Source organism: Protopterus annectens, chromosome 7.part0 (genome assembly GCF_019279795.1).
Source record: "Protopterus annectens isolate FY-2018-M chromosome 7.part0, PAN1.0, whole genome shotgun sequence".
Lineage (NCBI taxonomy): Eukaryota > Metazoa > Chordata > Ceratodontiformes > Protopteridae > Protopterus > Protopterus annectens.
In genome coordinates this window covers 947,179,068-947,204,271 of record NC_056739.1, presented here as the reverse complement: position 1 = coordinate 947,204,271, position 25,204 = coordinate 947,179,068, and positions in this window count along the sequence as shown.

The window sequence follows — 25,204 nt, the reverse complement described above, 5'->3', positions numbered from 1 at the left end:
CCTCCTGCAATCTCCAACATCATTGCGGGAACAGGTAAACACGTTGCTGATGCACAGGGTGACTACATAGAAGTGTATTAGTAGTATCATGTTGGTAACAGTACAGTGCGCTGATATGACTGTGTGTATATCCCAGCATGCCTGATGCAGTAACCATATGACTGTCCTGAATTGTTATCTGCACCCATAGTACATACCAAAGTGTAACAGCTGCACATTATTGCATGCCGGTGGTAAGGATGTCAACAGATAGCCACATACATGGGTAGCACAGGGGGGAAGCTAATGCAAGTAGTGATATGCAATGATGGACATGTACAGTAATGGTGTCAAGTTGCCCACAACGACTATGCAATGTGGATGTTTGCGCATGTTGATATGGGTGCAGTACCAATGTAATCCAAATCACAATTAACTATGACATAATATCAGTTCTACCATGGGCATCTGCGCTGTGCATTCCTGGGTACATGTTGATAGTGCCTACATATTTGCACTGTTACTTACTGTTAGTGTTACCCGTTCTTTGTTGTAAAAAGAACTACTTCCAGCCCTGCTTACTGTAGCTTTGTTTGCATGCATGTTGGCTTGGGGTTCCCTGGAACACTGCTTCCACCTGCAATGCAGAGTTACAGTGCTTCTGTGGACTCCTAGTGACATCTGCAAAGCGTACAATACGTATGTCAAGTTTACACATGACAGAACGTCACTGTCCGTCCTGTTCGCATGTACGTTGCCTGTGACACATTGCACATGTCTTACCTGGCATTTACCTACTTGTGCAGTCATATATGCCAGTGCTATGAAACAGCAGTACACCCACACATACACACCTTCAGTATGTTGTTCCCCATTGGCCCTATGTGTTGGTACTCACCATGGCAATCACACTACTAGGGTAGCATGTGCAAAGGTAACCTGTGAATCACCTCTATGGTCCAGTTGTGGTTTATGTGAGTCATGTGGCAATGTCACAGCTGCCACATGTATGCAGTCAACCATCACCCTTGGCCAGGAACATACAACACATGTGTGGGATGCCACCACACAGCCAATCTGGGGACTGAGCTCCCTGAACCCAGTAATGCCATACCCTGTCAGGTGGCATGTCATACTACAGTGACTACAATACAAGTCAGACATAGACATGCACTGACAGCATGCTGAGCACACTGGGGCATACGTGGGGACTCAGAATAGCATCCTGCCTGAGCATCACACACCTCCGCAGCTAGCACACAGGCATATGTTACGTCGGAACAGAGCACATGCCACACATGGCACACACATCCCGTGTGCCACACACTCACAGCCTGTAGGGCTACACAACACACCTGCTACAGATGTGTCGGGTACCTGTCTTGGGCACTGCAGTGGGGTCCCGCTCAACAGGCTGTATATGGTGAAGGTCACAGTGATATGCCTCAGGGGCACTATGGTCCACCACAAAACACATGCATACAGGTCAGTCAGAGGCATGGACACATATGACTCAGTCATTGACCATGCCACTATGGATGACCTGAGACATACCTCCCTGGACTACATGATAGGGAACATAGAATGGATCTCTCAGCATGTGGCATGGGCCAGTATGAGCCTGATCTTGGTTGCCAACATACCCTCACCAGGTATGCTACCACAATATGTAGGAAGGGTGTTCTATATCTACATTATGCTCAATCTCCAATGTCATACATAGGGTATCCAATGGCTGTCAACGTGTGCTTACATGCTAGGGAAGCCACAATGATGTGCAAGGGGCTGCTTGCACATGACACCCATGGCCCAATGTATATTGGCGAAGCTCCTTGATACACACATACTGCCTTATGCTGCAGGACATGGATTACATAGCCACCTCCACAGGTATCACACAGGTTAGGACACTAACAGTGCTGCTACACAACACCAGCAGTGTACACTGCAAGATGCATGCACTGGACACTGTCCTCAGCACGGTGAACTGCAATGTCTGGGCAGTACCAGAGTCCTGATGCATGGCTCACAGGTGCAACCCATCACTGCCAGGTTATGCCTCATACCATGCCTGTTGTCCCCTACACATGTAACACACATGGACAGGGGGGTGGTATCCCAAGGCACCACAGATACACACACCTCCAGGTTGTTGGCGCAGCACAAAGCATCAGGGCCTATTCATGTGCAGCTAACAGTGTGTCGGACTGCCGTCTGGTTCATAGCCTGGCACACACAACCCTCCCATACACAGGAAAACCACCTATCCTCCATAACAACACTGGCAATATGACAGTCTCAAGAACTGTCTTTATATGGCTGGACTGCATCCAGCCAAACATTGTGCGTGAGCATTACTGTAGCTACAACACACTAGTTGAAGGGTTCCCAGCATGTGGTCACTGAATTGCAGTGGAATGACATGTTACCACTCCCACAACAGGTGGGAACATGCAGCACCTGTACATCGACTACATGTAGACTATATGGCCCAGACCAGATGTGTATCCCCTGCTGTAGGTATTTTACCATACACACCCACACTGGATAGACACATACCGCGTGCGGCCCCTGCACAGTAAGACACAGTCATATTGTTATGCATTGCAAATACCATTTATCCACTCGAGGCATGTGTCAGACATGGTAACTACTGCAGGTCACAGGTATTTATGTGTATGTGTCACACACATACATCATGTGTGCAATGACATTGCTGGTTTAGGCAATGGCATGCATTGTTATGCACAAAGACCCACACAAGGTCATAATGTGTGACATAACCACACGTGGCAGTTGTGGGTTACCAAAAAAATACCTATCTGTACTCTGACAATGGTAATAGACCCAGTAGCAGAGCGCACTATTGGCATTACTGGCCAACTAGCCCTGTTTGGCTGTGCTGATAGTGTGGTGACATCCCCTGTGTTTACTGGGGGAATATGCAGCATCTGGTGTATTGTAGTATTTGCCAAAAGGATCTGTTCTCTCATACTTGCATTTACACACACCCTACTATCCCCCCCCCACACACACACTTGCCATTTGCAGGATTCATACCCCTACCTAAGTCACGGCATGCGAGAGAGACACATTAGCGAAGTGCACTATTCAGATTTCTAGATGGTTCCTCTTCTCTGGCTGCACTCATAGGGTGCTGACATCATCAGTGTTTTGAAAGGGTAATGTGCATCAGGTAGTGTGATCTCCTGATTGCCAAAACTAACATGTTTTTCATACAGAATTGCACACACACAAACTCCCCACATCCAAACACACACTTGCCACTTACAGGTTTCAAACCCCTACCTAACTATGTTATGACACTTAAGACATACACATTAGCAGAGCGCGCTATTCGCATTACTGAGAGTTTTTCCTTCTCCTGCTGTACTTATAGGGTGCTGACATCATCAGTGTTTAGAAAGGGGAATGTGCATCCTGTAGTGTGTTCTCCTAGTTGCTAAAAGGGATATTTCTTTCATACAGACTTAAATACACACTAACTCCCTCCACACACACTGAGCATTTGCAGGATTCAAACCCCTACCTAACTATGTTATGACACTCTAGATGGACGCATTAGCAGAGCACGCTACTCACATTATTGGGAGTTGCCCCTTCTCCTGCTGTACTTATAGGGTGCTGACATCATCAGTGTTTAGAAAGGGGAATGTGCATCCTGTAGTGTGTTCTCCTAGTTGCCAAAAGGAATATTTCTTTCATACAGACTTGCACACACACTAACCCCCTCCATACGTACTGAGCATTTGCAGGATTCAAACCCCTACCTAACTATGTTATGACACTCAAGATGGACGCATTAGCAGAGCACGCTACTCACATTATTGGGAGTTGCTCCTTCTCCTGCTGTACTTATAGGGTGCTGACATCATCAGTGTTTAGAAAGGGGAATGTGCATCCTGTAGTGTGTTCTCCTAGTTGCCAAAAGTGATATTTATTTCATACAGACTTGCACACACACTAACCCCCTCCACACACACTGAGCATTTGCAGGACTCAAACCCCTACCTAACTATGTTATGACACTCGAGATGGATGCATTAGCGGAGCATGCTATTCACATTACTGGGAGTTTTTCCTTCTCCTGCTGTACTTATAGGGTGCTGACATCATCAGTGTTTAGAAAGGGGAATGTGCATCCTGTAGTGTGTTTTCCCAGTTGCCAAAAGGGACATTTCCCTCACACAAACCCCACTCACCCACTGAGCATTTGGAGGATTCAAACCCCTACCTAACTATATTATGACACTTGAGGGAGACGCATTAGCAGAGTGCACTATCCAAATGACTGGGCATCTGTTGTGCACCTGCAGTATTTATAGGGTGCTGACATCTTTATTTCTACAAAGGTATGTACATGTAGTACTACCTGTCAGGTGGGGGATAGCATATATATGCATTTGCAGCCACATACGTCAGGGTCAGATTTGCACATTGCACTGGCAGGTTATGTTCTATACCATGCTTTGTGACCACAGCACCTGTAACACACAACACAACCAGTCCAGAACACCACACCCACATCCAGGACACACACTTAGCTTCCCTGGGAACAGTGCCGGGATATGCATGTGTTCACATACACCATTCCAGTTGTTAACATCAGGTACAGGCATATTGTGTGTGAGAACAACTCAGGCCTCTACCACTTCACCCTACAGCCACTACAATTTGTGGGTCCATGTGCTATGGCAGAACCACACACCACAGCCACATGGGGGAATACATATTGCACCTGTCCATCTGCAACATGGGTACTCACTGTTCCACACCAGAGGTAGACCACCATTATTGATATCTGACCATACCCACCTTTCCCTGGACATCCATATCCCATCTCCACCCCCAGGCAAGGTTGTCATTGCACACAAACTGTATTTAGCACAAGCAGACTCTACACTTGTGAAGACTGGGGTGGACGACTTCAGAGGACCCATGCTGGGGGACTATACTGGCCACTCAGCATAATCCTTGACAATTGCATTCTATGATCATGTGTACGGTTTGCATTGATCATGCTATCCCACATATACCCATGACTGTTCCACAACAAGACACCTGTCAGGTGTACACCAGCCATATATGAGCCGTACAACAGACAGAGTGAGCTAATACATTGCAGAGCTGTAGCCCACAGAGGGAGGACATCTGTGAACAGTTCCAGCATGGCACTTCATTCACACATAATCATCACAACACAGTGTTGACAGTGGAATTGTCCAGAGAATGCAGCTAGGGCTCCCCTCAGTCTGTTATTGATGGCCACCTACTGTTAGAGATCCTCAGCAACCCTCTTCCAGCACACACCGACAACATGGCTGTGGCTTAGCACATTCAAACCCTGGGATCTCCACTGTGCCCCTGCTTGACAGAGGCACAGCTCACTAGCCTCACATGTTGCCTTATGTGACCTACTTTACAGTGGCACATTAGCCTACTGCACTGGGGAGGCAGATGACAAGCACACTCTGGCTGAGCTGTCATTCCCTAGGGCAACAAGCCTAGTATTGACCTCTATACCCATATGTTCAATTGTCAGATGCACAATATTTGTTGTGCTGTTCTACTGTTTGCAGGTCTTTATTGCCATAGCATTCCCTGTTCCTATGACCAACTTGTGTATCTGTGGAAGATGTTTGCATATGACGGCTATCCACTATATCACTTATGTCTCTGTAGTCATTTACTGTGTGCACTGGGCAGATTGCTGTGTTGTGGTTGGTTCCTGGAATGACACGTAAAATACCAGATATGTGTGGCCAACTGCTAAACGGAGATATGGCCTAAGTGTGTGAGCATGCCCAGTTCAGCCTTTCCATGGCATGTTGTCTGACATATGCCTCATTTATCAAAGTGTGCGAGCATGCCCAGTGTGAGCTTTCCATATGTTGCACTCTGAAGTCCACCACATATTTGGGTGTGTGTGAACTTCAACAATATCTCACATTTATGGTTGTGTGTTGGGTGTCATGTTGTGTACTAACTGGCCAACTGCTTCGTGTCTGCCACAACAGGGATTATACTGTGCCTGCAGGGATTGCATGGGATACTTTGCAGACAGTTGTCAACATACTTTCATAATGACCTAACACTGTAGTACCGTATAGTGTACTGGTTCAGTACTTTCACTGTGGTGGACAGTATCCTGGGCTTTAGTCCTATCACTGCTTGACATCTTCATAGTGAGCACAACAGACTGTGTAGGGGCCAGTTGTGCACATATGACCATGTTGCATTATGTTCAGATATGGACTACCTACACCAGGCTCGTCCAACATTGGTAGTGAATTCCACAACATGGGTGGACATTGGCAAACACTAGCGATGTTCCCTAGGCCATTTCTGATGCTAGTCACAGGGTGTGTTTGTCCTTCGACACACATTGTAACTGGAGCTTGCCATGACATATGTCATGGTTAGTATACTGTGCCTCCGTCTACCTCTGACATAACAGTGATACCCAGGGTTAGCCTACCATCTTCCATCCACTCATCAGGATTCCTCTTGAGGGGTGTCGATAGGTGACTCTCTGGCTGACCTGTACCGGGAGTTTACTGAAGAGTGGGGGTGCCTTCTGTGTTATGGATCATTCTGTACAGCTTGTCCTATGTATGCCAGTGCTGGGGTTCAGGTCTCTCATGTGCATAGCTCACTGCCATTCAGATTGTACAAGGTGCAGCATGTTCATTGATTCCAGGTTGGACATGGCTTCATACATCAGGCACAGCTTGCCTGTAGCTGGTCAGTATGGCAGTGTGTGGGGCTGCAGTTTGTTTACTCAGGCAACACATGGCATCTGTTCATGCTCTTTGCTACTCCTGGTGGGGTACTGTTGTGGACTTTACAGTTGATGAAGGTGTCTGCTGAGGTATATCCCACAGGTGCTATTGTAGTCAATTGTGATGCTGATGAAGGATGACTGCAGATCCACAGTGACCTCCCCTTATCTACATCTGACAACCTTCATGATTGGGTGGGTATATAGTATGTTTCTTTGAACACTACAGCCACATGTTTGTCCAGTGCAGGATATCTATCACCTTTTGTCCCCAGGTCTCTCATTAAATGTTAGGTATGTAATGGGTTAACACCTGTGTGGTAATTTGTGGGCACTTACTGTATATCCATGGTGGTTGTCTATACACAGTTCTGCAATTAGCTTGCTGACATGGCTATGGCTCCAGTTGTCTGTTTGTAGGTGGCCCTTTTGTGGGTTGCTTGTGTCAGCTGGGGGTCGGATATGGTGGGCTGTTTGTACTCCTCTGCATACATGTTCAGTCACAGTCCTTCCATGTTGGCCTATACCTATGAGACATATATACAGAATGGGGGGGGGGCAGGACCAGGCCTTGTGGGATGCCACTCATATCTGCTTTGTAGTCTGACATGGATGCAGCATGTCTGACCATGTCAGTTCTGTCCTTGGTCTGGTTTGCAACCCCTCTACTGACATAGGGGTATATATTTAAGCTGGTGAACATATCCATACTGAACTTGTAGGGTATTATCTAGAAGCATATGCATGGTCCAGCTACGCTATGTGGACCACATTGCCCTCATCAATGACCTTAATGACTGCTTCAAATGGGTCACACATGTTTAGTGGCAGAATCTGCAGTTACGACAGCCACACTGTGTAGGGTCCAGTATCAGTAGGTCCACAATAGCTTTATGTCTGCGGTACATACTGATCCTTTCCATAGCTGTGCAGACCAAGCTTATCAGGATCCTGGGGTGGTAGTTTGCAGTATCTATTCAGGCAACACCTTTGTTGTGAAGGACCACTGTTGTTGTACACTGCTCTTTGGGTACATATCCTGTGGTAAGGCTGAGATTGGGCAGTAGTGTGATTTGGCATTCCATTATTCTTGGAGTCCATGTTGGCCTCAGCCCAGGACACCATCACATACCTTTGCTGCTGTGTGTTTTGCTTGGCAGATGGCTGTTACCTCATCATCTGCAATGTCAGGGGACCAGCAGTCTGCTGGGATAGATATTTTGCATTCTGGGGGGGGGGGGTTTGCACTGCACCTGTCAGGTTGTATGTTAGCAATATGTGTGTGTGTGTGTTTGGTATGTTGTTTGTAATATCTGTGTGATTCAGAGCATATCTGTGGATGCCCAACATGGTTCCTACCATCAGTTAAGTAAGCCTTGTGATTATCCTTAGTGTCCTGTACAATTTGTATCTTCATAGGTTCATGGGTTCATACCAGGCTATCCATCCTAGGGCATTAGTAAGCCTAGCCAGAGTGTGTGTGTCTTTCGCCGCCCCTTGCTATGTGACTATTATGGCCATTTATGAATTTCTTTACTGTGCCTCTGTCTGGTCATGACACAGTGAAGACCCCCAGTATACATGTACGATCATCCATCCACTTGGCAATATTCCTGTTGAGGGGTGTCACTGAGGGGCTCTGGCTAACATGGATTGGGATCCTGTTTCTGGGTGTGGGGAGCCTCTGGGTTATGTATCTGTCCCTCCGGCACATCCTATTTCATTATGTGTTAAGGCTGACATCTGTCACTCTCACAGCTCCAATGGCTTTGATTTCCTGTGGTGGAGCATGTCCATTACTCCTGTGTTGGACATGGCCTTGTACAACAGACATACAATGCCTCTGTGTAGGCAGTCTGTGACTGCATTCAGCTGGGGTGTCTACAGCCAGGCAGCATATGACATATATTTCACACCCTTTATCCTCTTGGTGGGGTAACTATGAGGTCTTCCGAACTGCTGCAGGTGTCACGTGCGGTACATCCCATATGAGTCATTGTACTAGATTATGGGTCTGATAAGGGAACAGTACAGCGGCACAGTGACCTCTGTTGATGTAGATGTGAATCCTTTCATGATACGGTGTCCAATATCGACAATCTTCCTAGCCACATTGGCACTGTGAGTGTCACATGACAGATTACTGTCGACTTGTGTCCCTAGGTCCCTGATTACTCCTTGCATACATAATGGTTTGCCACCTATGTGGTAATTTGTGTGTACCTTGTCTGGTATTTGGTGGGACATTCATACTGTCCAGTGTCTTCAGGATGTCTGGGTGGAGCTCTTGTGTGTGAGAGTGTGGTCTGTCGCATGCTACAGACTGTACAGCAGTTTTGACTACACTTAGGTGCATATGGGTGGTCTCCGCTGCTTTGTGCATTGTCAGTTACCTGGCCATATGGGTGTCTGTGCTGCATATGGATACTCCCCCTCCTTTGATGTTTTGGTCCAGGTGTTGGGGCCATAACGCATGCATAATATGTGGTATAACCTGGTAGTGCTGGTGTGCTATCACTAGGCTTGCAGCAGGCTTCTGTCACTGCACAGACATCGATGTTCTCCATACTGGGAAGTGCCTCAGGGGCATGCATATTGCAGTTTACATATCTGGCATTGGTAAGCATTACCCTTATGTTTCTTACCACTTATGTTTTCTAGGGTGGTGGGCAGTCTTTTTGGCCTTGCCTACATACGGCTCTATGGAGGTGGCAAAGACCTTATCCAGTATCCAGACACACAGGGGTAACAGGTGCAAGCCATCCCTGGAACAGCAGCATGGCTTGTCATGCTTGACATCTCAAGCAGACAGACATTAGACCCTCTTGGACTGACAGCTGTAACTGTGCCACCTGTTAGACATGATCATTCTGTGTTTGTACTGTGGCATCATTCTTGGTGAGGGTTGGATGCTGCACACGGCCAGTGTCATACCGGCCTGGGGTACATACTCGGAGAGCTCATCCATGTCTCTTTTCATGTAGACCAGGGAGGTACATCTCAGGTCATTCACACCAGCATGGACATTGACTGCATCATATTTCTGCTTGCTTTGGGGTGACCTGCGTACTTGTGTTATGTGGCATATTGTGGCAGCCTACAGGCAGCTTACTGTACCCTTTCCCTTGTTCAGTCTGGTGAGTGGGACAGCAGTGTGTCTGCCTATACAGACACCTATTACAACTGTATCAGGCATGTTGTTTCTCCTTCTGGCCTGTGACTGTTTGGCACCCCAGCTTTGTGTACTATGTGTTGCATGTGCTATGTTTGGAGGTTGTGGTTGCTTGTGATCTGCTTTGGAGGCTTTTGTTGGTGTGGTGTTTTTGTAATTAGGGCCTCCGGGAATGTTTTGGTGTGTTTATGTGTTTGGTTTACAGTTGTGGTAGGTCTATGTGGGACTGGGTTTGTGGTGTATGTGGTTACCTTCTCCTCCTGACTAGTTTTGACAGTACTGAGTTGGGGGAGCTCAACCTCTGGTTTGGATACATGGTTGCATCTATCACATATATTTGTATTTATTGGAGGGGGTTGTGGTTGTCTGTGTACTTGGGACAGGTGTAACATTGCCTCTGGATTCACAGATTCTACATGTTGTGGCTGGCGTTAGTGGATTTTATGTGTGGACATATGTTATTGCCATACTACTGATCAGTGATTACTTCCCTTTTTATGTTTGCTCTATCATGTGGTAGCTTCCTCATTCTCTTGCATGGTTTGGTAATGGCTGGAGTCCAGCATGCCAGATGCCTGCGTGTATGGCATTGTGTCTTGCTGTTATTTGTGATTGCATACTCCAAGCATTCCTGGCTGTGTTCATGGAATGCCTGTATAACATGTTCTGCGGTGTGTCCCATGTTCTGCACTTGCACAGGCCTTTCGTGGATTCCACATCGGTTTGTAGGGGTGCAACCTATGATTTACACATGTTTTTCACTGTGGTATTCTGGCCAGGGACTGGGGTCGGGATGTGTATATCCAGTGTGATTACTCTATGCTCTGGTCTTACCAGTGAAGGATACACTTCTCATCTTGCCATCCAGTACACATGTTGCTGATTATCACATCCAGTATGCTTACCCCTCTTGTGAGAGTGGTACGTTGTTCCTGGGCATTTTGGTTTATGGATTCTGGGAACTTTTCTCCGACTGTGTTGGTGCTAGTATAATGCTCCCGGTGTATGTCTGGGTATTTTCAGTCAAGCAATATAATGTGGTTTGGGGGGCTTGATATATTCATGTATTCCAACATAGGCCAGGTGCAGTTCCTGGTATTGGGACAGTAGTCTGCAGCAGGCTATATACTGGGAGGCGGTTTTAGCCATTGGTATTTGACCATGGCTAATCCATGCTGCTTCTTGTTGTGGTACCAACATGGGGGTGTGGTTATCCTTGCCATTTCTTGCTAGTCACCCTCCTTTTGTAGCTTGTTCCATGTTTTGCGGCTGTACAGCACAGTATGAGGTGTGACCTGGTAGTGTTAGGGTGCTGATGTGAGCCTTGACCCAGTTCTCTATTACAGGACTGATATCTACATTCTCCATACTGTGTGGGTTTACACTGCACACATCTTGCTGTTTAGACTTCTGGCATTGGGTAGCATTACATATAGGTTCCTATCCCTTGTGGTACCTATGAAGGTGGGTTTGTGTTTTGAAACTTACCTATTCAGGGCATGATGTGGGTACTGACAGCCTTTGCCAGTATCCATGGGGCATGGACTGATAGGTGCACGCCACCCCTAGCAGGTGGTGCATCATGTCATGCTCTGCATGTCTTCCCAGCCTGAAACACATTGGCTCCCCTTTGACTAACTGCATTACTTCAGCCAGTTATTGCACTTGATCATCCCATCGTCATTTTGTGGTTTCATGCTTGGTGAGGGTGGATGTTAGTCAGGGTGCTCAGGTGTGCATATAGTACATGGTGTTACATTACTTGACACATGGCATTCATGCCTCAGGTGGTGCTGCAGGGCTGCCTCTGTCAGATGAGCATATTACACTTCCCTGTACATGTTTGTGAGCAGGTCATGTCATTTTAGGCATCCATGTTATTATTTGAGTGAGTCAGAGGGGTTATCATTCCCAGGGTTCCTACTGAGCCAGTGTATGTGCTATGCGTTGCCTCTTTGCCAAGGCCAGGACATACTGGGCACACCTCCTTCTGCCTACTGGGGCAGGCTCAGGTTGTTCCTTCTCTGAGTCACGCTCTGCCTGTGATGGCCTTGGCAATGGTGGGGGGCTGTTTGGCCCAGCCCTATGCTGGTCCTGCTGCAGCTGTTTTCGCAAGATCATATTATGTAGCATAGCACATACCATGACAATTTGGGTACATGTAGTTGGTGTGTACTGCAAGGCTCCACCAGATGTGTCCAGACACCGGAACCAAACACACGCTCTATTACATTACGTGTTTGTGCATGTGCCTCATTATGGCGTTCCTGTTCAGGTGTGTGTGCGTTTCTGATGGGTGTCATCAGCCACGGGTCCAGTGCATAACCTGCATCCCCCACTAGGTGTCCGTGTGGGATGTCCCAATTGGCAAATGTCTGGTACAGCTGCGTCAAATGCCAGATGTGGGAAGCATGGTAACTCCCAGGGCAGCCAGCACACACATTCATTATTATGCCCTGGGCATCACACACGACCTGGCAGTTGATGCAGCGGAAGCCCTTGCAGTTAATGTAGGCTCTACCCCGCTCACCGGCTGGTGCTTTGATGCGTATGTGCGTGCAGTCTATTGCACCCACTACCTCAGGGTATTCCGCTATTTGCTGGAAGAGACGCATATTGCTGACCAATACCTCACGGGCATTGGGGAAATATACATGATCACCGACATGTGCTGACATGGCATCCAGGAACTGGTGCAGTACCCTGGAGGCTGATGTCTGTGATATCCCCATCATATCACCAGTTGGTCTCTGGAAGGTACCTGTTGCTAGTATTCTTAGGCCAACACATACCTTGGTTTCCACTGGGATGGGTTCCCCTCTGTTGGTTCTGTGTGTGAGGCGTGGCCTGCACAGCTCAACTATTTGCTGCAGGAACTCTCTGTCCACTCTATAGCGCTCTACTATCTCCAGCTCACGTAACCCATGGTAGGTGACCCTGGGCCTGTACACTCTTCTCCGTCTCCTCAGTGTGGGTTGTCTGGCACCATCTGCATTGTCACTACCCTCAGCAATTCGCCTATGTCTCATTATGACAGCTATGGCAACCCCTAACATTTCTGCTCTGAATGAAGCTTTTTCAGTTTTCACTTCTATTAGCTTACTCCTGTCTTGCAGTGTCTCTTAAGAGAAACATCCTGCACTACTGTTTGCAGAGTTTTAAGTGCTGGGCTGGGCTACTATTCTGCCTGTGTAATTGCCTGCTTCTAATTGTTTTCACCTGCTAGCTTCAGCTGTATTCCCTGCTAGCTTCCTACTAATTCTGTTGCTTCCTTTCTCCTTTTTGTTTCCTCAGGGGGGAGCAACGTGCATACCAGCAGAAACACACTCACAATGGCTTACACGTGCGCGCACGTGCTTACACGGTTCAGAATCTACTTATTCGGGTTAAAACGCGCGCACACCCGTGCAAACAGTGTTACAAGTCTGCCAACAGCCTCCTACATGCTCAGCCTGGCTGCACACCACACCAGCAAACAGTGTTAAACATCTACCAACACGCTCCCACATGCTCAGTCTGCCTTACACATGTGCACACTGCCCTACTCGCGCTTCATGGCACGCACACATGCACGTGCACGCCCAGCAAGAAACTTTAGTGTAAGTAACAGTGTACACCTTCCATTTCTTGACTTTCCCAGACTTATCTTGTGGCACTCCTCTTTCCCTGATCTGGGTCTGTCATCTGTCATGTTACACTGACCTCCAATGAACTGCATTTCTTTCTACCATCCCCCCCTGTGATGTCACCTATCTCCTACTCTATTCCTCCCCCTTATGTATCTCTTACACTATTCAGACTGTGCTCATTTGCTATGTGACTGTGAGATTCAGTATCCTAACCCTCATTTACATGAGATTGCCTACTAATGCTTAGTTACATTTCTTACACTCAGCTTCCCCCCTTAGCAACCACTACACAGTGGCCATGTTGTTTTTGGTCTGCTGGTCCCTGCATTGTCATTCCATGTATTGCATAAAACCCACATTTGTGGGTTTATAACCTTCATTTTTATGTTTTATACAGCGCAGCCCGCTTCGCGGGCTGCGCTGCGTTTAAACATCGGCCGAAAAAAAAAAATTATATTTTTATTAATTTTGCATTGGGTTACCTTGCCAATGGCCACATATTTGGCCATTGGCATGCTGCCTGACACATATGCACCCTTTATTTGGAGCTGACATGGCTCCGTTGTAAAATTTGCAGAAACGTACTCAGTTGTCAACTGAGTACATTTCTGCAGCTAAAACGTCTCTTACACGGGATGGTTTCTGCTTCGTGGATCGCTAATATACCTCATTTGCATACCTTTCAGATGCAAGTGAGGTATTTAGCATGTCCACGCCCAGTTCGTGTAAGAGACGTTTTAGCTGGTCTCTTACACGGAGTTTAGGGCTGTTCCTGGATCGCGAGGCTTGCATGGAGTGTTACATGTCTGTTACACTCCGTGCAAGCCTTCGTGAATCCTGCCCAACATCATTCTTGTGGGAAGATAGCACATTTTCCAATAAAAAAATATTATTAATGTTCCAATCATTAACAACTATCAAAATGCATCAAATGTTACTATCTGTGAACTGTTAGTTTTTTGACCAGCAGAAATTCTGCCTTGCACTTGACAAATATTGTAAAATATCTACTGCAAAAATTCTCTTCCCTGATCTTGACAAGTGCATACCATCCTGTCTATGTGAATTTATTGTCTGCAAGCTATCCCTTCCTTCCTGCAAACAGTGAAAAACTATTGTAAGAAATAAAACAGAAATTCAAATAAAACTTTTCTAACCAAGCTACTTCACAGTCAATCACAAAGACAGAATTGTTTAGATAAAACTCTTGCAGTGGTAAAACATGCCAACAATATCACAGTTGCAGATGGGAAGAATGCTATTGGTCGTAGCATCAGTCGAGCAGCACCTTGCAGTAGTGATTATTAATGTCTCTTCCTAGCGGTATGTGTAAGGTGGTATCATGTGCTGATAACAATGGTGCTGCCAGTGGGTGACATTCCACAGCTTTACTGACCAGGATGTTAATGATGCATCCCAGGTAGAATGGGCCATTGGACAGGGGCGTGAGTGATATGCATGAAACACACACAAAATTCATAGGAATGCATGGCTTGTCTCTAACCTGTGAAACCAAGATATGTATAGCTCCTTTGTTTGTAGCTACAGGGAACTTTCAGAAACTAAAAAGGAACACATTGGGTATCTTAGGAGGGTGTACATCTAGAATACATAATAGGCTTCTCAATATAATGCTCCAAATGTGGGTAAGAATATGTCATTTCCTTGTATACAAGCATACGTCCATTCTACAACATCATGCACCTCTTGAGGTAGTGGGTGCCAAAGATTGCAACCCTATAACAATAAAAGCCCCTCTTAGCCCACAGTCACAAAGATTTGTGAACAGGAAGGGCTATGATTTCAGTCACAAAAGATGAGGTGTGACCTGGTAGTGTTAGGGTGCTGATGTGAGCCTTGACCCAGTTCTCTATTACAGGACTGATATCTACATTCTCCATACTGTATGTGTTTACACTGCACACATCTTGCTGTTTAGACTTCTGGCATTGGGTAGCATTACATATAGGTTCCTATCCCTTGTGGTACCTATGAAGGTGGGTTTGTGTTTTGAAACTTACCTATTCAGGGCATGATGTGGGTACTGACAGCCTTTGCCAGTATCCATGGGGCATGGACTGATAGGTGCCGCCACCCCTAGCAGGTGGTGCATCATGTCATGCTCTGCATGTCTTCCCAGCCTGAAACACATTGGCTCCCCTTTGACTAACTGCATTACTTCAGCCAGTTATTGCACTTGATCATCCCATCGTCATTTTGTGGTTTCATGCTTGGTGAGGGTGGATGTTAGTCAGGGTGCTCAGGTGTGCATATAGTACATGGTGTTACATTACTTGACACATGGCATTCATGCCTCAGGTGGTGCTGCAGGGCTGCCTCTGTCAGATGAGCATATTACACTTCCCTGTACATGTTTGTGAGCAGGTCATGTCATTTTAGGCATCCATGTTATTATTTGAGTGAGTCAGAGGGGTTATCATTCCCAGGGTTCCTACTGAGCCAGTGTATGTGCTATGCGTTGCCTCTTTGCCAAGGCCAGGACATACTGGGCACACCTCCTTCTGCCTACTGGGGCAGGCTCAGGTTGTTCCTTCTCTGAGTCACGCTCTGCCTGTGATGGCCTTGGCAATGGTGGGGGGCTGTTTGGCCCAGCCCTATGCTGGTCCTGCTGCAGCTGTTTTCGCAAGATCATATTATGTAGCATAGCACATACCATGACAATTTGGGTACATGTAGTTGGTGTGTACTGCAAGGCTCCACCAGATGTGTCCAGACACCGGAACCAAACACACGCTCTATTACATTACGTGTTTGTGCATGTGCCTCATTATGGCGTTCCTGTTCAGGTGTGTGTGCGTTTCTGATGGGTGTCATCAGCCACGGGTCCAGTGCATAACCTGCATCCCCCACTAGGTGTCCGTGTGGGATGTCCCAATTGGCAAATGTCTGGTACAGCTGCGTCAAATGCCAGATGTGGGAATCATGGTAACTCCCAGGGCAGCCAGCACACACATTCATTATTATGCCCTGGGCATCACACACGACCTGGCAGTTGATGGAGGGGAAGCCCTTGCAGTTAATGTAGGCTCTACCCCGCTCACCGGCTGGTGCTTTGATGCGTATGTGCGTGCAGTCTATTGCACCCACTACCTCAGGGTATTCCGCTATTTGCTGGAAGAGGCATATTGCTGACCAATACCTCACGGGCATTGGGGAAATATACATGATCACCGACATGTGCTGACATGGCATCCAGGAACTGGTGCAGTACCCTGGAGGCTGATGTCTGTGATATCCCCATCATATCACCAGTTGGTCTCTGGAAGGTACCTGTTGCTAGTATTCTTAGGCCAACACATACCTTGGTTTCCACTGGGATGGGTTCCCCTCTGTTGGTTCTGTGTGTGAGGCGTGGCCTGCACAGCTCAACTATTGCTGCAGGAACTCTCTGTCCACTCTATAGCTCTACTATCTCCAGCTCACGTAACCCATGGTAGGTGACCCTGGGCCTGTACACTCTTCTCCGTCTCCTCAGTGTGGGTTGTCTGGCACCATCTGCATTGTCACTACCCTCAGCAATTCGCCTATGTCTCATTATGACAGCTATGGCAACCCCTAACATTTCTGCTCTGAATGAAGCTTTTTCAGTTTTCACTTCTATTAGCTTACTCCTGTCTTGCAGTGTCTCTTAAGAGAAACATCCTGCACTACTGTTTGCAGAGTTTTAAGTGCTGGGCTGGGCTACTATTCTGCCTGTATAATTGCCTGCTTCTAATTGTTTTCACCTGCTAGCTTCAGCTGTATTCCCTGCTAGCTTCCTACTAATTCTGTTGCTTCCTTTCTCCTTTTTGTTTCCTCAGGGGGGAGCAACGTGCATACCAGCAGAAACACACTCACAATGGCTTACACGTGCGCGCACGTGCTTACACGGTTCAGAATCTACTTATTCGGGTTAAAACGCGCGCACACCCGTGCAAACAGTGTTACAAGTCTGCCAACAGCCTCCTACATGCTCAGCCTGGCCTACACGCGCGCACACCAGCGCAAACAGTGTTAAACATCTACCAACACGCTCCCACATGCTCAGTCTGCCTTACACATGTGCACACTGCCCTACTCGCGCTTCATGGCACGCACACATGCACGTGCACGCCCAGCAAGAAACTTTAGTGTAAGTAACAGTGTACACCTTCCATTTCTTGACTTTCCCAGACTTATCTTGTGGCACTCCTCTTTCCCTGATCTGGGTCTGTCATCTGTCATGTTACACTGACCTCCAATGAACTGCATTTCTTTCTACCATCCCCCCCTGTGATGTCACCTATCTCCTACTCTATTCCTCCCCCTTATGTATCTCTTACACTATTCAGACTGTGCTCATTTGCTATGTGACTGTGAGATTCAGTATCCTAACCCTCATTTACATGAGATTGCCTACTAATGCTTAGTTACATTTCTTACACTCAGCTTCCCCTTAGCAACCACTACACAGTGGCCATGTTGTTTTGGTCTGCTGGTCCCTGCATTGTCATTCCATGTATTGCATAAAACCCACATTTGTGGGTTTATAACCTTCATTTTTATGTTTTATACAGCGCAGCCCGTTTCTGCGGGGCTGCGCTGGGTTTACACATCGGCGATCGTGAAAAAAAATTATATTTTTATTAATTTTGCATTGGGTTACCTTGCCAATAGCCACATATTTGGCCATTGGCATGCTGCCTGACACATATGCACTCTTTATTTGGAGCTGACATGGCTCCGTTGTAAAATTGCAGAAGCGTACTCAGTTGTCAACTGAGTACATTTCTGCAACTAACGTCTCTTACGGGATGGTTTCTGCTTGTGGATCGCTAATATACCTCATTTGCATACCTTTCAGATGCAAGTGAGGTATTTAACATATCCACGCCAGTTCGATGTAAGAGCGTTTTAGCTGATCTCTTACACGGAGTTTAGGGCTGTTCCTGGATCATGAGCTTGCATGGAGTGTTACATGTCTGTTACACTCCGTGCAAGCCTTCGTGAATCCTGCCCAACATCATTCTTGTGGGAAGATAGCACATTTTCCAATAAAAAAATATTATTAATGTTCCAATCATTAACAACTATCAAAATGCATCAAATGTTACTATCTGTGAACTGTTAGTTTTTTGACCAGCAGAAATTCTGCCTTGCACTTGACAAATATTGTAAAATATCTACTGCAAAAATTCTCTTCCCTGATCTTGACAAGTGCATACCATCCTGTCTATGTGAATTTATTGTCTGCAAGCTATCCCTTCCTTCCTGCAAACAGTGAAAACTATTGTAAGAAATAAAACAGAAATTCAAATAAAACTTTTCTAACCAAGCTACTTCACAGTCAATCACAAAGACAGAATTGTTTAGATAAAACTCTTGCAGTGGTAAAACATGCCAACAATATCACAGTTGCAGATGGGAAGAATGCTATTGGTCGTAGCATCAGTCGAGCAGCACCTTGCAGTAGTGATTATTAATGTCTCTTCCTAGCGGTATGTGTAAGGTGGTATCATGTGCTGATAACAATGGTGCTGCCAGTGGGTGACATTCCACAGCTTTACTGACCAGGATGTTAATGATGCATCCCAGGTAGAATGGGCCATTGGACAGGCGTGAGTGATATGCATGAAACACACACAAAATTCATAGGAATGCATGGCTTGTCTCTAACCTGTGAAACCAAGATATGTATAGCTCCTTTGTTTGTAGCTACAGGGAACTTTCAGAAACTAAAAAGGAACACATTGGGTATCTTAGGAGGGTGTACATCTAGAATACATAATAGGCTTCTCAATATAATGCTCCAAATGTGGGTAAGAATATGTCATTTCCTTGTATACAAGCATACGTCCATTCTACAACATCATGCACCTCTTGAGGTAGTGGGTGCCAAAGATTGCAACCCTATAACAATAAAAGCCCCTCTTAGCCCACAGTCACAAAGATTTGTGAACAGGAAGGGCTATGATTACAGTCACAAAAGACTTGTGAACAGGAAGGGTTACCATTCCATGAACTGATAAGTAGTGATGGATGTAGATGGGGTTATAACCAGTGTATCTGAAAAGCACCTACGGATTTCACATGATATATAACCATCAGTAAGTACTAGGCTAGCTGCCCTTTTGGGCCTTTATACACCTAGCCAGTTTCCAAAAAGTGAGAAGCAAACCTTTTTCTTTGTGTCTGTGAGGCATTCACCTTAACCATTATGTCAACCTGCCCATGGTGCATAAGTGAGTGATACTGCAGCTTCCTGCATGCTGACATTCCATGGGGTTATCTTGCTGGTAAGTGTAGGAACTGTGACAAGTAATAATGTATATGGCTACATTTACAGTGTGCCCAAATGTAGTAAATATCCCATATATGTTGATACTGTGCTGAGGGTAATGCTGGATACCCACTAGATCCAACGCTAATGATGCCCATAAGCAACCTACAGAGTGTGAACAAACTGCAGTACAACAGCTTCCACTCACAAGCCAGCAACATTGTTTGGCATGCATTTGGCCTACTTCCACTGCCTTGTTAAGTCTGGTGGATTGTATTGGAAATAGTTGAAATTACTGGTGCTCAAACACAGTTTACTTGGACACTGGTTATTATAAATCAATAATAAAAAAATGCATGATCCCAGTCCCCTCTGTACCCTTATTTCACACATCCAAAGAACAGCAGTTTGCAATTAGTTATTTTTTATGTATTTTACTGGTATTTTTTCCATTTGACCACATACATATTTAAATAAATGACAGACACCCATCTGTAAGGGCGATGTGAAAATGACACAGTCTGCAAGAATATTCTTAGCATGCTGCATGTTGCATAACATGCTGGTGAGAAAACAGGCAGGGTCACCCCGTGACACAAAGAAACACACACACAAACACACACACATGCAAAGCCACCATAGAAGGTCCAACAACATCATCATCACTATATGATAGTGAGGTATGTTATAAATAAGTTCCAGCCCACAAACCACACCAGCCTGTGACAGTTGCAGTATATGGTAGCACAGGCAGTGTTCTGTTATCTAACCCAGGACTGTAGACCAATATTGAGAAAATGGTGACACTGTGGTGTTAAACAGAACAAGGATTATGCATGCAGTGGTAATATTTGGCTAGGCTGGTCAGTACATTATCAGGCCACATTGTGTATCAGACATTCTGACATGCACCACATAGGAGAGATGACCAAGTGGGCCACAGTTGTCATTACATTCACAGGTGATAGGGACACAATGAAACATACCCATCCACATGCACTATGATAAGGGGTCATTTCATGGTGGTGAAGATGAGGTCTCAATGTGATGTTTCCTTTTCATTAGAGATTACATTCTCATGCTCCCCTGACATGAGTGGGGAGGCAATATTTGGCCATGACATGTGATTATTCATCTGGCTTGGTACACTAGGAGCCTCCTGTGACAGTTATGCTGTTCACAGTCACCATAGAACGTTGTCCCCTAATGGCTGCTCAGACGAAACACCACAGAATTAAAGCACCTCAGGAATGAAGCTCCTTTAAAATCCACAAATATGGATAAGACTTTGCTGGCAAAAAATGCAGGCTGCAATCCAAATATAATTAAAACACAGTTTTATTCGATAGGAACAAGAGTGAGCTTTGTAAACTGGCTTCTTCAGACTATACAATTCATGCTTTGTGAATGAAGTTTAAGTAACCCACCCATTACAATGATTGGTGAAGAAACATTAATTAAATAATTAGTAAAATAATGGCTAAGTGCTCAAATACAAGGAGCTTAAAGCCATACAAAGTTAAAAGCATTCATATCACTGGCTTAAAACAGTTAATAATACAAATACAAGTACACTTAAACAAGTACACTTAAAAACATTATATACATATACTTCCAAATGAACAATCCTAGCATGTATACTGTGATACTTATAGTAATTAATTCATTTATATTATTTAGGTCTGAAAATTCTCCTATTCTTTAATACAGGTTTGATTTGTACCCTGTCATTCAAGCCTGGCGGCTCATCTGCTCTCATTCTTATTATCCATCTAAGCTCACATTCTAAAGTTTGATTAATAATGTCACCCCCTCTTTGACTAATTAATAGTTGTTTTATAACACTAAAATGTAAAATGTGACCCATACCTGCTACTCTACAATGTCTAGCTAGTGCATTTACCTCCGACCCCATTCTAATGTGATAGTTATGCTCCCTAATACGATCTCTAAGGGGTCTATTGGTTTTCCCTATGTAAAAAGAGGGGCATATTTCACATTTCGCAATATAAACCACATTTTTGCTATTACAATTAGTATCGGTATTAAAATAATACTTATAACCAGAGACTGGGTGTATAAAAATTAAATCTTTGTTAATAAACTCACAGTGGTTACACCTACCACATGGCAAGGTGTTTATATTTTGTCTGGGTTCCATCTGTCTCAGGCTTAGATTCTTTGGTTTACACAACAGTCTCTTTAAGTTAGGTTTATTCTTAAATGTAATCCTTGGATTCGGCCCTGCTATTTCACCTATCACACTATCAGACAACTTCTCTTCAAATGGCAACAACTAAATATGGAACTCAGTTACAATTATATGAAATTACTCATAGAGTTTCATACTCCTGAAGAGATGATGCTTAAAGACTTGGTTAACCAAGGGTTTGAACGTTTAAATGTGAAATGTATAAATGCAGGTGTTTGTAATAGATTGGAATGAGTATTTGATGATGTAATGTTGTTTGAAAAACGTCTGATAGAACAAAAGCAAAAATGTGGTTTATATTGCGAAATGTGAAATATGCCCCTCTTTTTACATAGGGAAAACCAATAGACCCCTTAGAGATCGTATTAGGGAGCATAACTATCACATTAGAATGGGGTCGGAGGTAAATGCACTAGCTAGACATTGTAGAGTAGCAGGTATGGGTCACATTTTTCATTTTAGTGTTATAAAACAACTATTAATTAGTCAAAGAGGGGGTGACATTATTAATCAAACTTTAGAATGTGAGCTTAGATGGATAATAAGAATGAGAGCAGATGAGCCAGGCTTGAATGACAGGGTACAAATCAAACCTGTATTAAAGAATAGGAGAATTTTCAGACCTAAATAATATAAATGAATTAATTACTATAAGTATCACAGTATACATGCTAGGATTGTTCATTTGGAAGTATATGTATATAATGTTTTTAAGTGTACTTGTTTAAGTGTACTTGTATTTGTATTATTAACTGTTTTAAGCCAGTGATATGAATGCTTTTAACTTTGTATGGCTTTAAGCTCCTTGTATTTGAGCACTTAGCCATTATTTTACTAATTATTTAATTAATGTTTCTTCACCAATCATTGTAATGGGTGGGTTACTTAAACTTCATCCACAAAGCATGAATTGTATAGTCTGAAGAAGCCAGTTTGGCGAAAGCGCTCACTCTTGTTCCTATCGAATAAAACTGTGTTTTAATTATATTTGGATTGCAGCCTGCATTTTTTGCCAGCAAAGTCTTATCCATATTTGTGGATTTTAAAGGAGCTTCATTCCTGAGGTGCTTTAATTCTGTGGTGTTTCGTCTGAGCAGCCATTAGGGGACAACGTTCTATGGTGACTGTCTTCATTTATCTTTATTTGGTTACGCTTTCCCCGATCTCTGTTTGTGTGCTGTGTTGCTTTTTAGTGATTTATTAGTTATGCTGTTCAATTGCAGGACAGTGACCTAGTTGTAGTCTGCATGCTTATTGTTTCAGACTTCTAAGAAACACTCTAGGCCCTGATCCACAACTTCTTCTAGGTCCTACAGAAGTTTATTGGAAGCAGATGTGGATAGGATGATGTAAAATATTTTCAGAATTCAAATCCAGATAGGGGTCCCACCAGCTCCGTCTCCTGTTGGATCAGTGAGTATGTCTACTACATCCAGGACCATTCTCTCTCCTCCTCCAATCCATCTAGTAGTTTTGGAGTCCCATGATCTTAAATCCTTGGGATTTCTGGTGTCAGATCCATGGAAAGATTCTTCTTCAACTCCAGCTATATCCTTGACTAGTTCTGCTCTGATACTCGTGGAACAGAATGGGTCCTAGAGCCAAAGTGTCAGCTTTGGATCCAATGGGATAGGTTTTTTTTCTCCAATTTTGTTGGATTCATTCTGTCTTGGCCCTAGACAGTTCAGATCTGGTTCCATCCTCGAGGTACAGATCGGAGAATGGTCGAGATCTACCTTTTTCAGGAGTTTTGGCTCTGAGAGGGCTTGTCAAAGTTTCTCCTGGTCCATTGGCTTTTGAGGTGGTGGAAATAGTGTTTTCTCTCCCTGTAGAACTGCCCTCTCTCTTTTCAGATCTTATCCCTTTTCTCTCAATGGTTCTGAGATCTGAGTCAATCAGATCTACTCCATATGGGCAGCCAGTTCCAATAAGTGTCCAGCCATTTCCAATAGAGGAATTTCCCCTCTCTTCTGACACTTCACCTGAACATCCCACAGAGGAGGTGCATTGGAAAAGAACATGCAAAAGTAGACACATTGATGCCCAGATGAAGTCACTCCACAGGATACAGATTTTGATGAAGGAGAGGGGTCCTCTGGATCACCAATGGATGACATCACCTTTGGAGATATGTTGGAAATCCTAAAACCAAAAGGTGGCTGGTCTTCCAAAAACACCTCTTCAAAAGAATCTGTATTTTTGGAGGTTTTTGGTTTTTGCCTGTCTACATCTTGGGTTACCCCCCCCCCCCCCCGGTGGATGAACTTATTGATTTTGTTTCCTGCTTGGCTTAAAAGGAACTGAATACCATCAAACTGATCCCAAAAAAGACCACAACATTTTTATCTCCACCAACAGACAGACAACACTGGAGCAAAGGACTCCCAGTTGATGCTATGGTGTTGGCAGCAGCCACCAAAAAGAGCTAGAAGAACAGAGCTCTTCTGTCCATCCACCAGACATGGAGTCTAGAATGTTGGACAGATTTGGAAAGTGATCCTTTGCATCGACAACCTTTGCCCTGAGGTCACCAACCTACTTGGCACACTTTACTAGACTTCAGAGAGATTTGTCCAAAGAGCTATCAAATACTCTCTCAGAGTCCATGCCTACAGAGGATTTTTATTTATTTATTTATTTATTTATTTAACATTTGTTGACTTGTGTAGTCTGACTGGATTCATGTCCATTTTCAATGGAGGCCTGGGGAGAAAAGCTCCAAGGTATAAGCAGATAAGATTACTTAGTACAATTTATACACTGGTTAAATACTTAAATATCGAGTTATACAGTTCCAAAGTTTGAGAAAACCCAGGTGTAAGACCAGGATATGTAGCATAACTAGGCTAAGGTACAGTTTTAAATACCATACTAGAAGAGAGTTAGGTCTAGGATTATTATAGGGGGTAATAATGTTTTTAAGTACAGGTGCATTGTCAGGATGGTTAACAACTTTATATGCCACAATAAGTTGGTTATACTGGGCAGTTCTAGCCACCCAAGCTTATTTAGATTGATACAATGGTGTGTCCTAAAGAGCAAACCACTGGCAAATCTGGCAATATGGTTGTAGCTGGTAGAGAGTTTGATGAGAACAGACTTGTTTAAGTTGGTGTGTAAAGGGGATACATAGAGAAGAGTTGATAGTAGG